The sequence below is a fragment of the Pongo abelii genome, chromosome 8 (genome assembly GCF_028885655.2).
Source record: "Pongo abelii isolate AG06213 chromosome 8, NHGRI_mPonAbe1-v2.0_pri, whole genome shotgun sequence".
Classification (NCBI taxonomy): domain Eukaryota; kingdom Metazoa; phylum Chordata; class Mammalia; order Primates; family Hominidae; genus Pongo; species Pongo abelii.
The window spans coordinates 89,681,973-89,696,322 of record NC_071993.2 but is presented as its reverse complement, the minus strand read 5'-3'; the positions used below and the strand labels follow the sequence as shown (position 1 = coordinate 89,696,322).

The 14,350-nt window shown below is 34.6% G+C and overlaps 1 protein-coding gene across 16 annotated transcripts in view; it reads right to left on the bottom strand.

Annotated features, from left to right (window-relative positions):
• PCDH15 (protocadherin related 15) overlaps positions 1-14,350 on the bottom strand; it is a 1,013,670-nt gene that overhangs the window by 914,766 nt on the left and 84,554 nt on the right. For 2 of the 16 annotated variants that reach the window (XM_063727642.1, XM_054522568.2), the window contains one exon: positions 12,310-12,423. The exons of the other annotated variants lie outside the window; for them this stretch is intronic. The gene's annotated coding sequence lies outside the window, so the exon portion shown is untranslated. The remainder of the gene's footprint in view (positions 1-12,309; positions 12,424-14,350) is intronic. 16 annotated transcript variants of the gene reach the window in all.

The following is a 14,350-nucleotide window of genomic DNA, read 5'->3' as shown; positions in this document are numbered from 1 at the left end:
GCATACAAACTAGAAAACCTAGAAAAACTGATAAATTCCTGGAAATACAACCTCACAAGAAAGAAATTGCAACCCTGAACAGAGAAATAATGAGTTCTAAAATTAAACAAGTAATACAAAGCCTACCAACCAGCCAAAGTCTTGGACCAGACATATCCACAGCTGAATTCTAGCAGATGTATAAAGAAGAGCTGCATCATTTCTACTGAAATTATTCCAAAAACATTGAGAAGGAGCAACTCCTCCTCACTGATTCTATGTGTCATGCATCATTCTGATATCAAAACCTGGCAGAACACAACAACAATAACAACAAAAGAAAACTTCAAGCCAGTATTCTTGATGGACATAAATCCAAAAATCCTCAAAAACAAACAAAGAAACAAAAACTAGCAAACCAAATCCAGCAGCACTCAAAAAGCTCATTCACCATGATCAAGTAGGCTTTATCCCTGTGATGCAAGGCTGGTTCAACATATGCAAAGTTAGTAAATATGATTCACCACATCAACATAATTCACAACAAATCCACATGATCATCTCAACAGATGCAGAAAAGTCTATTGATAAAATTCAGCAGCCCTTGAGGTTAAAAACCTCCACCAAATAAGGCATTGAGTAAACATACCACAAAATAGTAAGAGCCGTCTATGACAAACCCACTGGAAATATCATACTGAATGAGCAAAAGCAGGAAGTGTCCCCTGCTGAGAACCAGAAGAAGAAAAGAATGCCCACTCTTACCATTCCTATTTAACACAGTACTTTAAGTCCTAGCCAGAGCAATAAGGCAAGGGGAAAAAAATAAAAATATACAAATAGGAAGAGAGGAAGTCAAACTGTCTCTATGTGCAGATTATATGATTCTATATGTAGGAAACCCCATAGTCTCTGCCCAAAAGCACCTAGATCTGATAAACAAATTCAGAAAAGTTTTAGAATACAAAATCAATGTACAAAAATCAGTAGCATTTCTATACACTAACAACCTCCAAGATGAGAGCCAAATCAAGAAGGTAATTGTTTTCACAATAGTCACAAAAACGTAAAATCCTAAAAATATGGTTAACCAGGGAGGCAAAAGGTACCTATAATGAGAATTACAAAACATTGAGGAAATAAACCAGAAATGACATAATGGGAAAAACATTCCATACTCATATATAGCAAGAATCAATACTATAAAAAGTGCAATACTTCCCAAAGCAATTTAAAAGAACAAAGCTAGAGGCATCACATTACCTAACTTCAAACTACAGTGTAAGGCTGCAATAACCAAAACAGCATGGTACTGGTAAAAAAACCAGACACATAGACCAATGGAACAGAATAGACAACCCAGAAATAAAGCCACACACCCCTACAACCATCTGGTCTTAGACAAAACTGACAAACAAGCAATGGTGAAACAATTCAGTGTTCAACAAACGGAGCTGGGGTAACTGGCTAGCCATGTGCAGAAGATTGAAATTGGACTCATTCTATTCACCATATACAAAAATCAACTCAAGATGAGTTAAATACTTCAATATAAAACTCAAGACTTTAGAAACCCTAGAAGATAACCCAAGAAATACCATTCTGCACATAGGCAAAATTTTACAATGAAGATGCCAAAAGCAATTGCAACCAAAACAAAAATTGACAACTGGGACATAATTTAACTAAAGAACTTCTGTATTGTACATGAAACCTTCAAGTGTAAACAGACAACCTACAGAATGGGAGAGAATATTTGCAAATTGTGCCTCTGACAAAGGTCTAATATCCGGAATCTCTAAGGAACTTAAACAAATTAAGAAGCAAAACAAACAAACAAACAAAAACCACTCAAATAAACAACCCATTAAAAACTGGGCAAAAGACATGCAGAGACACTTTCAGAAAGAAGACATACATGCAGCTAACAAGCATGTGAAAAACACTCATTATAACTAATTATTAAAGAAATGTGAATAAAAATCACAATGAGATACCATCTTACATCAATCAGAATGGTTATTATTCAAAAGTCAAAATAACAGATGCCTGCATGATTGCAAAGAAAAGGAACACTTGTATCTTGCTGGTGGGAATGTAAGTTGATTAAGCCATTGTGGAAAGCAGTTTGGAGATTTATCAAAAAACTTAAAACAGAACTACCATTTGGTTCAACAATCTCATTAATTGAGCACATTCCCAAAGACATATAAATCATTCTACCATCAAGGCACATGCATGAGTATGTTCATCGTAGCACTATTCACAATATCAAAACATGGAATCAATCAAAATGCCCATCAGTAGTGGACTGGATAAAGAAAATGCAGCACTTATGCAGCATGTCATATTACACAGCCATAAAAAAGGAACAAGATTATGACCTTTGCAACAACACTGATGAAATGTCATTGTTCTAAGTGAACTAATGAAGGAACAGAAAACCAAACACTGCATGTTCTCACTTGAAAGTAGGAGCTAAACTCTGAGTACTCATGGACACAAATAAGGGATTCAGAAACACTGATGCCTACTTGAGAGTTCAGGGTAAGGATTGAAAAACTGCTTATCAGCTACTATAATTATTACCTTGGGTATGAAATAATCTGTACATAGCACCCCCATGACACCTAATTTACTTATATAACAAACGTGCATGTGTACCTACGAAACTAAAATAATTTTTTAAAAAATATGCATGCTAAGATTAATCCATATCAGTTATTTCTAGAACTGTCATTTGAATGTGGTAGAGATATAATTAATATAATTGAAAGAATAGTTAGAATGCCTGGGTTCAAATTATGGCTCCATCATTTATTAGGTATGTGATTTTGTGCAATTTATTTCATCTCCCCAAACCTCAATTTCATCACATATGAAATAGTTTAAGCATAATATTTCATAAGTTGTACTTCTTGATCTGTAATCAGTTTCTACAACCTTTTGAATTTTTTTATTACGTAAGTGACCATAGCACCACCATTATCCATACCATGAGTTGTTCTACAAAAAATGCATAGAGACCAGTTTCTTCTAGAACAGTGATTTGACCGTAATAGATTACCATGAACATTTTAAGCTTTATCTGATTTGAAGAATATTTACTTTCTTAAATATTACTTAATATTTACTGTCTCTTGGTCAGGTGGCATGGATTCATATTTTGATTCTATCATTCACTACCACATAAGTCTGATAGTTTTACTCAAATTATAGGTGATTATAGAGAGGTATCTGATGATGGATTTTTTCAAAAATTTCTGAATAGTATTGATAGATGTGGTATCAACGGTAAAGTGAAACTTGCCATTTCTCTTTCTCAGAGAGTGGAGATTAGGTATCTTAAAAAGAGAAGAGCATATTGAGAGGTAAACAGCATAATCTCTCTTAACAGTGAGTCAGATATTTTGAATGCTCAGATGTATAAAGCTGAGTCTCATCCAACTAAATGTGAATGGTTGTCTGCCTCAGCAGAGTATTTTAATCACATTCATCACCTCCAGAGTAATGCTGATTACAAGGAACTCCATTAAAATAAAATGCATTTGATATTCCAAATAGTTTTCATGATAGTATGGCTGAAATATGTACATTTAAATTATCTTTAATATAGAAAACAAACTGATCTTTCTAACTTCCAAGTCAATACACAACTTCTCGTCCCCACTTTTAGTTATAACTCAACCCTAGAAAAGCACTGTTGGAAATCAAATATAAAGTAAAAATGAGTGTATTGAGTTTCATGTTATTTAGTCAATTATAGGGCTAATAGGCCTATAAGAATTTAAATTGCATTGAAAACTTTAAGAAATATGACATGCAGAGATTATCCTAGTAGATAAAATTCCTTAGATGTTATGGGATGGTAATATAAATTTTTAGAATTATTTCCATGTTTCCTACTTTAAGTTTTACACCTACCATACCTGGAGAATAGGATATGGAGGTATTTGAAGACTTAACCACAGGAAACGGGGACGGGGAAGACATGTTTTAATTTATTTTTTCAAGACGGTGTCTCACTCTATTGCCCAGGCTGTAGTGCAGTGGCGCGATCTCGGCTCGTTGCAACGTCCGCCTCCCAGGTTCAAACGATTCTTGTGCCTCAACCTCCCGAGTAGCTGGCACTGCCAGTGCACGCCACCATGCCCGGCTATTTTTTGTATTTTTACTAGAGACGGGGTTTCACCATGTTGGCCAGGCTGGTCTCACACTCCTGACCTTAGTGATCCGCCCACCTTGGCCTCCCAAAGTGCTAGGATTACAGGTATGAGCCACAGCGCCCAGCCAAAAAGACACATTTTAAATCTTAGAAAATAAGATGCAGGAAATCCTGTTGAGAACATAGAAGCAATCTTCATGATGTTATACAGACCTCCTTCTCTAATATAATTCTAATAGGGTTTAGACATGTTAATAGTAAGAGATGTTGAACACTGTAGCTGTACTTGGTATACTCCTAGAGGCTGACCTCTATAGGTAATGAATGAAACTGGACCATGGACTACTTACCTAAGCTACAGAACCTAGAGTAAATTGAGGTGGTAGGCATGCCTGATCAGCCCCAAAGCAGGATCAGAGAAATTAAGTAAGACTCAACTGACAAAATTTGTTGCAAACTCCAGGGACAGTAAAGTTTCTTAGGAAAAATGAGTAGTACATCATGCAACAATAACTTAGTACTATAGATACCACTGTTCTTGCCCAGGTCCATATAAAATTGAGAGGAAAGGAGTATAAATAAATCACATTTTGATATATTTTCTATTGGAAGTAACTTGCTGGTATAGAAACTTGAAATTTGAAACAGCTGCTTCTGTCCAGTTTGCCATTTGCAACAGCTACCAAGACTTTATTCCTGGAAATTACAAAAATAACAAATGGAGACTAAATAAATCCATAAATAATAAAGTAATTAAAATAGTAAAAATAATCAAAGCAGCATGCGGTTTTAAGATTACTGAAAATATACAGCCTATCAGACTTTTTGAAGCCTGCATTTATTTCAAAATAATACAAGATCTTTCACCAGTACCAAAACTGTTTTGGGACAGTATTCTGTGATTCTTACTTCATGAAAAACCGGCTATTTCATTTCAACAAACGCACATTACATGTTTACCAGCATAATGCTTAGGGTTGAGTATACAAAGATAAAAAAAAAACAAACCACATGCTGGCTGTTTCATCAAATAACTAGAAACCTAAAGGAATAAAGAAATCCCTAAAGAGATCATTTTAAGAAGGGGAAGAAAGGACATGATATAAACTCAGAGCAGGACCGCTTAGCCCCATTCACTAGATCGGTCATCACTTTTGGGATGGCATAATTTCTAACTAATCTTTAAATGCAGGTAATGAGTTCAGTAAGTACATAAGTCAGAGCTTATCATGTTTTAGCAACAGGAAAAGCATCAGCAAATATATGCAATTATAAAATAACATGCATATGTTGTAGGAACCATATTCTATGTTATTGTAACATAAACGTCAAGTTATGCATATTAGTGGAAAAGGCTGTGGAAGCAGGCCAAGACCATGACACAGAGGACATGTTGTATGCCATATGGATAATCATAATAGAGCCAGAGACCTGCTAAATAGAAGTGGAATAAGGCCAGTTTTTTCTTGTGGATAAATCACTATGGCAACATTGCGGATGGTGGATTTCAAGAGTGCAAGATAAAAAGCAAAAGGTCATGGCTCATATTTGGTATTATATTTGTATCAGGTAAAATAGACTAACCCAAGTTGGACTATGACAAATATGCTGAATCTTAACAGAGTTGAATATTTTTTATCCAGATGATAAAACATATAATGTATTGAATGGCAAAAATTCCATCTATGTAGATATATAGAAAATGAAGAAAATTTTAGATTAGACATTATATTACATAGATCTGACATTAGATCTGACATTCTATTACAGCAGCCATGTGAATTTTGCAGTTACATAGTTTTACTGTTTCTCTTTGTTTTCTTTCTTTATAGTCAGGATTTTACCTGAGTATCTAGATTATTTCTCAGCTTTTATTTTACTTATTCTATAGTGTTGGCCTCCTCTTAGGCCTAAACTGAACTTTTTCAAATATCTGACTCCTAATTGCGCAAACTTAAGGCTGTCAGAATCACCCCAATGCAGGCTAGAATAACGTGTGTGTGTGTGCACACACGTGTGTGTGTGTGCATGCGTGTGGTCATCTTTATTCTTGTCATGCTCAGATAGATTTTCATAACTGTTCCCTCAGATAACGAGCAATAATAGCTCTAATGATCTCTGAAAAAAAGGAAACAAAATATCAGAAGCAAACATTTGTTTTTATTATTTTCTCAGAGGAGTTTTACAATTTTTATCTCTTGAGTTAGACATCATGTTGTAAAGTGAGTCCTTTAGTTTTAGGGAAGAATAATTCAAGATTGACTATCAAAACCTGACCGTGGATATTTGCTTTAAATTCTTACCACCACTGATTATCTTCTTTCATTCCAAAGAAAAAGAAGAGAAAACCAAACAATTCATTACTATAGGGAAGTTACTCCTCCCTCTAATAAGAAATCAGTTGCTCAAGCACTGAAACCAGATCTTTGCAAATGCATTCTTTTTAGTATTTGAAACTTAATCACATCGTATAGAAACAGATTTTTTATAAGTAAATAAAGAATACTATGATTGGCTCCAAGATTCTCCACTTATTCTTGGATTGATTGAAGAGAGAAGGAAATACACCTAACTCCATACATTATTATACATTAATGAAGAAATATACATTTCCTTCAAAAGTTATACTGCATAATCTATTTAAGCCTCAGTTTTATTTTCTGCAAATGAATATGAGGATAATAATATCAATAACAATTGTAATAATATCTACTTCCTTTGTTGTTGTGAGGATTAAATGACAGGGAGTCTTTAGTATATGCCTGGCACAAGGAAACAAGGAAACACACAAGTCCTAGCAATTACAAATAATTTATATTATATACGAAATCACTTAAAAACACTTCCAATACATATTAATGTATAGTTATGGGAGTAATGTGTATGTGTGTGTGTGTATATATATATATTATTTATGCAGGACATATCTAAAATATATATTCATAAATATATGTGCAGGACACATCTTAATATATATATAAAATAAGGCTTACAATGAATGAGTCAATAAACACAGAATGAAAGATTGCTGAACTTATGGTTTTACTTTAACCAGATTTTTAGGAATTTTCCACTCATGCAATTGACTAGGATAATGTATATGAATGTGTATATGTGTGTAAGTGTTTTTTAACACCTTTATGTATACATATTACATATTTATATGTAATATATGTAATATATACTAGACATGTAATAAATATGTATATATTACATATTTATATGTGTCCTGCCTATATATTTATATAAAAATATAAATCTGCATCTATACACACATTTAAATGTGTCCTACATAAATGTAGCAATTCACAATGCTACTGACACGATCCCACCAAGCAAACGTTTGAGTAATCCTTCTTCCTCTAATTGTATTAATTCAGATCAATGCAATCAGTCCCACTCAAGTGGAGGATCATGCAATGATTCTTTCCAAAACTGGTAAATGAAACATCAGTTTTCCTAGTGACAAAAGCTTGTATCTAAGGGTTTTACAAACACTGAGAAATCAATAAATAGTGCTGGAAAAGTATTGTGAAAGATATTGTTAGTTTCAAAATTAATCACATTTAGTTTAATATTGTTTAATAATACTGATTAGATTTTTACTGTAGGTTAAATTTGTGAGCGAAGCATTTCTCTCTCAAGTCTATGTTGCCCACCGCAGTTTTAGAATAGCAGTATATTATGTTATTATTAGCCTATTTATTTTCTACTGGCTGCTGCAGAAAATAACCACCTCTATCATGACCACAGTCTAGATTTCAGCCTGTGTCAAAAGGATTTTGAATTATACTTCATTTTTAGCTTTTGCTCCCACCCTTTGCACAAAGTAGAAGAGACAGAACAGAAATGTTTCCCTAATTGCTGTTGCAAGAAATACTTCATCTAGAATAAAATGAGGAATTCATTTATTTTAGCAGGAAAAAATGAACAATAAAAAATACATAGAGTGAAAAGTTGTAGTCTTCTAATACCTCTTTTTTACTTGATGCCTCAACTTTTTGGGAGGTTTCTGGATCTACCACCTAATTATTTTTACTCAAATTTTATTCCTGGAAGGAAGATGGCCATATGCAGTAATTTATGGTTCAAACCAGAATACTTTTGAGGGTGAGAGCGGTATTGTTAATAATAATGCAGCAGGCATAAACCGGATTGCTTTGGGAAAACCAGTGTATATGATCACCTGTATATAAGGGACTACAATTTCAGTACTTGACAGCATGCCAGTACTCTATTTAGCAATGTTTTAGGTTTATTTAATGGTCACTTCCCTTGCCATGTGGTAATTACATCTGCTAAAAGGGTAAGAGGCTGCTTGCTGTCACAACTCAGGCTATTCACATACTTAATAGACCTGAACAAATACTCAGAAGAGTTTCATTGAATAGCTGTGTGTACCATTGAGATAATATATCATTTAACGTTTCAAACAAAAATGATATCTTTCCTCTGATACTTCAAGTCATTGCAACATATTACCAAAACAGCATTAAGGAAGTGTTGATAACATATCTTTTGAATGCTGATAATGTGACTAGGTCTAGTGACATCTTTCATATATTTAATCTGACAAACATGAACATTCAACACTTGAAAATAAGAGGACTTCTTGATTTATAGGGAGTATATTGTCACTGTGAGTTTTTTCATGCCATAGATATCCATTCCTAGGGCAAAACAATAAGCACAACATACAAAATCAAATCTGCTCATGTATCACATGGATGAAAACTAAGGAATCATAGAATTCTGAGTAGGTATAGACCTTAAAGTCCATGATATTTTTCAACATTTTATTAAAAATAATCACCTTTATAATATCCATAATTTGTGAGTATATTTTTTCTGACTATAAATGTCCAAAAATGTCGATAAATTCCTCAAAAGAAAGCCCAGTTGAAAATACATAGGAGTTTTTTCATTCAACCTTAATTTGGAAAACTAATAAAAGTTATTATTTTTTTAAACCTTACTTCTAATGTATTGAACAATGCTGTAGAGTTTACTCAGATTTTAAAATTATAATCCTTAAGTAGTGGGAATAAGCAAACCTTTATTAAACCATTTTGCAATGTATAATACCTTCTATTTCTATAATTATCATGGATTAACTTCCAGATATGTCATAAGTAATGGTATTGAGATTTGTATAATGTTTAATTGCTTCTGAGTTTTCTGCCTTTGATTATACAAATGAATATTAAACATCCTTAAATTCTGAAATACTTACAGGTATTTCTCCTACATACGTAGTAGTGTAATTGGTTCCCTGAGGCACTCCTAAATTTGAATGTAAAGAGTATGGAAATTACTTTTTCCATTTACAAGGTACAATTTAATTATCAATTTTTTTCCTTTACTTAATCTTCAAAGTTTCAAAAAGGGAGAGACAAAGAAAATCTATTGTCAGTAGAAAAATGAATATTTAAAAAAGTAGAAAACATCATTGGGTAGTTAGGCTAAAAGAAATAATCTGTTCTCCAAGTTCAAACAAAGCATTTCGAAATTCACTGTTTTAAGCATTAATTTATATTGCTAAATTTTAAGAGATTTAAAAAATCATAACAGCTGAGACACAGCAAGCAGTAGAAGAGACATATGAAGAAATACTACACTGATGGAAGAGACAATAATGAAGAGAATATGTCATTTGAAGCAGGATTGTGATAAGGAAAGTTTTGAAAAAGTTTGAGTGCTATAGAAAATGTCGCATATTTATAGTAGAGGTTAGAAAGAACTCAGATGTCAATACAAATAATGGAATTATAGGTTGATGGGTGCACCCTGTTCTCCAGCTGGAAAAAGTGTAGTTGGGGCTTTGGGTGTACAAAACAAAGGGGGCAGTAATTTAGTTCATATAGCCAGGGAAAATAATATTCTAAACTAGAATTGGAGGCTACATTTAGCACCTACTAAGATGATGAAAAGAGCTAACCAACTGGGTTGAAGATTGGTACCAGTTTCAACTGAAACACTAGAAAGAATTAATCATCTTATGAATTATATCAAGATTTATGTCCTAAATTTTAACTATCATAATAATTTTAAATAGATGGATAGTTTGGATAAACTTTGAACTTCACTATGTAGTGAAACAGATTTTAGTATTTCATGTTTTAAATAGACCTGTAAGAGATGTATGATAGAAAATGCTGGCACAGATGAAAATTACAAAGATAGCTTTTAATTTCTACCTCAAATTTTTAAAAGATTATCTCTTTATGCCAAAGGTAATGGGCATCATAAATCACTAGCTGCAAAAGCAGGTAAGTGTGAACATTTCTTCAATGCCTTGGCATAAATCTAGAACAGTTATTTCTTTAGACTTTATTTTATAGAATTCATTCAGTTTGGCATGTGTTCATAGATGTGGCTGTTTGTAACTGAACGAAGTTAAAACATACACACACACACACACACACAAACACACATACACACAAAGGGCCTGATTTAAGTTTTTTTACATCTAATAGTCCACATTAAAGAAAATATTCTTCAACAAAATTAAATTTCAAAGCTCCTTACATGAGTCGTTGTACAACTTAATACTGTGAACAGAAGCACAAGAGGACTATATTTGGTAAATAAAACTTGTACAGGTTGGAGAACAATATTCTACTTTTCATACTAGCACAGTAGTGTTGTTCAAATTGCAGCTTTATGCTAATTAGTGTTCTGGCTTTCTAAAACGTTTAAGAAGTAACAGTTTAAATACATTCTGAATTGATTAAGTAGTCAGTATTCCACAGATCAGGGAAGATTTTAGAATTCTGTATATATTTCCATTCATCTGTATAATCAGTGTTTCTGCACATAATCAATATGTCTAAAATCTTCATTATGAAACACTTAAATATTTCCTGACAAAGCTCTAAGAACATTTTAATATATCTGGCCATATGCCTGTAAGGTTGTATTATATTCTACAGGTATCTTATTTAAAATTTAAAAATTACTTTTTCTAAATTTACTGAATTTCTTTCCCTAGACCTGAAAAGGCAAAACATGTTTTATCAAAAAGGTTAAATCTTTTCACCACAAACTCCATTTTGACTTTTCCCTTGATAAACATTGCAGTAATATTTTATTTTGCTTTCACAGAAGAACCAAATGGCTCACTTTAATTGTGTCTTATGTTTATCAATGAACCAATAGATTGTGATGAACAGAATCAAGGCTTTGAAGTTGAAAGTGTCTCTGACTGATGCTACTTCACCTCTGTGAGACTCAGTTTTCACATCAGAAACACTGGCCACATAGCAGCCCTTTTATTCTTTGGTTATATTTTCTTTCACAACTTCACAGTTATACAGGACTTAGAACAATGTCAGACAGACTAAAGTGGGACACTGAACCGTAATCAGAGAAGGAGATCTCTTTTTGAGAAAGGTGTCAGATATCCTGTGAAGTGAACTGTCTATCGCAAACATCACTGGTGTCTCCAAATAGCTCCACCAGTCACAACTAAAAGGCAACCTTTTTCAGCAGTGTAGAGATGAGAAGAGAGACTGATAGGTAATATGAAATAATAGAACTTACAGCAAGTATTCAGACTGTATTTGTGTCCAGTCGCAATGTGTAGGTTCATACATGTAAACTTCAAGCACGTATGTACAGTTTAAGCTTCACTCTTTATCCTCATTAGGATTCAACAAAACTCTTTCGTAAAAAGGCCTTAAACTCAATTAATAGTAGTATAATCTAATTCCAATATAGGAATCATAACTTTCAAAAAATCCATTTGATTCCATTTTTCTAAAGTGTATAATAAAAGTCATCTTATAGGCTTCTTACATATCTTAAGGTATCTTTTAAAGTCATAGTGAGTTGGCTTCATTAACTGGTCTTGAGGTTTGGGAAGTTAAGTTCTTCAAGCCCATGTCTAAGAGATTTAACATTCAAGGCCATCCATTTGATATATTTTCAAACTTCACAGGACTCCTCTTTTTATTCCCAAACTATAACCTTTTGAGGTCAAAAATAAAACTTTTTAAGTCTTCGTGTATTCTGTTCACTTAATGTTACAATTTTTGTAACTCCTATCTTTGTGGTATAAACAAATATATTCAAGTGTGAAAAATTTTAACATCATGTTGTGTGGTAAATTTATTTACATTCAATTTTGGGGTAGAAAGTGTATTCTTAAAAAGTTTAAAACTTGCCCGGGCGTGGTGGCTCACACTTGTAATCCCAGCACTTTGGAAGGCCGAGGTAGGCGGATCATGAGGTCAGGAGTTTGAGACCAGCCTGGCCAACACAGTGAAACCCCGTCTCTACTAAAAATACAAAAAAAAAAAAAAAAAAAAAAAATTAGCTGGGCGTGGTGGTGGGTGCCTGTAATCACAGCTATTCAGGAGGCAGAGGCAGGAGAATCGCTTGAATCCCGGAGGCGGAGGTTGCAGTGAGCCGAGACTGTGCCACTGCACTCCAGCCTGGGCGACAGAGCTAGACACCGTCTCAAAAAAAAAAAAAAAAAAGAAAGTTTAAAACCAACTGTTTTCATGATTAAGCTAATAGAAATTATTAAGCAATAGGTGGGAATTGAACAATGAGAACACATGGACACAGGAGGGGGAACATCACATACTGGGGAGTCTTGCGGGGTAGGGGGAGGGGGGAGGGATAGCATTGGGAGATATACCTAATGCTAAATGATGAGTTAATGGGTGCAGCACACCAACATGGCACATGTATACATATGTAACAAATCTGCACGTTGTGCACATGTACCCTAAAACTTAAAGTATAATAACATTTAAAAAAAAAGAAATTATTAAGCACATATTTATTTGCCAAGAGAAATATTGAGACTGCTAATACTCATTTTTTCTCTCCAAGAGTAAACTATAGTGAGTTCCACAAATGCAGTAAATATATCTGTTTTAGTTCACCACTATATTTCAAGTACAACGCTCGGTTTAGACTTAAAATAATTTTCCTTAGGCAAGGTAACTGACTATATAGACATTATTTGAATAGAGTTTGATTTTTCTGTCCATTAAGAAATTACCAATATGGAAAACACATTTCCTTAAGGGAAATAGACAGATTGATTCTGCTCACCCTCCATCTTATTCCCCCAAGTGTAGATTGGTCTTGTTAAATCGCCCATGCACTTGCTGCAGAAATAGTCAAAATGGTGGGTTAGAGGCTGTTAGCATGCCTCAGCCACTCGGAAATAGCAAAACAGTGCATAAAGATCAACACTGTGAGCTTTAATTCAAGGAGGAAAATGGGAATTCACCAGAATAACAAAGGACACTCCAGATCCAAGGGAGAAGATAGTGGGCAAGCCACCCCCTGATGGCGTTTGGCTGGTAAAAAGATATTGGTGCAGTGGAACATTTTCTTTCATGGCCAGACATATCTCCAGGCTTTTGATGCACCATATCTCCTGGGAAAGGAGCTTGAGTTGCCATTCTCTTCCCACGCAGACAACTTGGTACAGCAGCACTCCCTCCGCATCACACTCAGACATACCTCCAGGCATTTGGCACACACACTTCCACAGATTAGTAGTTTGAGCCATTCATCCCTTCCCTTGCAAAGACCTTATTACAGCAGCAGCTTCTCTACTTTTGGCCAGGGTATATTTGCAGGCCTTTGACACACACATTCTCCTGACTTAGGAATCTGAGCTGCCCCTCCCTTCAGGTGCAGAGATTGTGGTACATTGGTGCTCTCTCTTCTTGATGCCCAGACATATCTCTGGAATTTGGAGCACTCACTCTTCTAGGTTATGATTTAGGCCACCTCACTCTTCCCATGCAGAGAACCTGAGGCAGCAGAAGTTTCTAGAATTCATGCCTAGGCACATCTCCTGGTTCTCACAGGCTGCCCACTGGAACCCTTTTCAAAGTTGATGCATGTGCATGCCATTGGGAAACCTATAGGTGGGCCTGCTCAGTCTGGTCCCACACATCTAGGATCTTTCCTAAGGAGGGAGGTGATACCAGTGTGCATTCCACAGATCAGCCCATGGTCTGAGGCAACAGAGAGCTTCTCCCATTAAAAAAGGATTAGGTATATACCCATCTATATTGACCACAGGTGGCTCATACCCATAAGTGACACCTACTGGCCTACAGTGTGAACTGCAAAACACAATAGAAAATGAGCTGACACAAGTCAACAGACAAGTCAACAGCAGTAGGGAATGAGATAAGCTTCCTGAGATCTCCATGATTCCAGTCCAATAGGAAG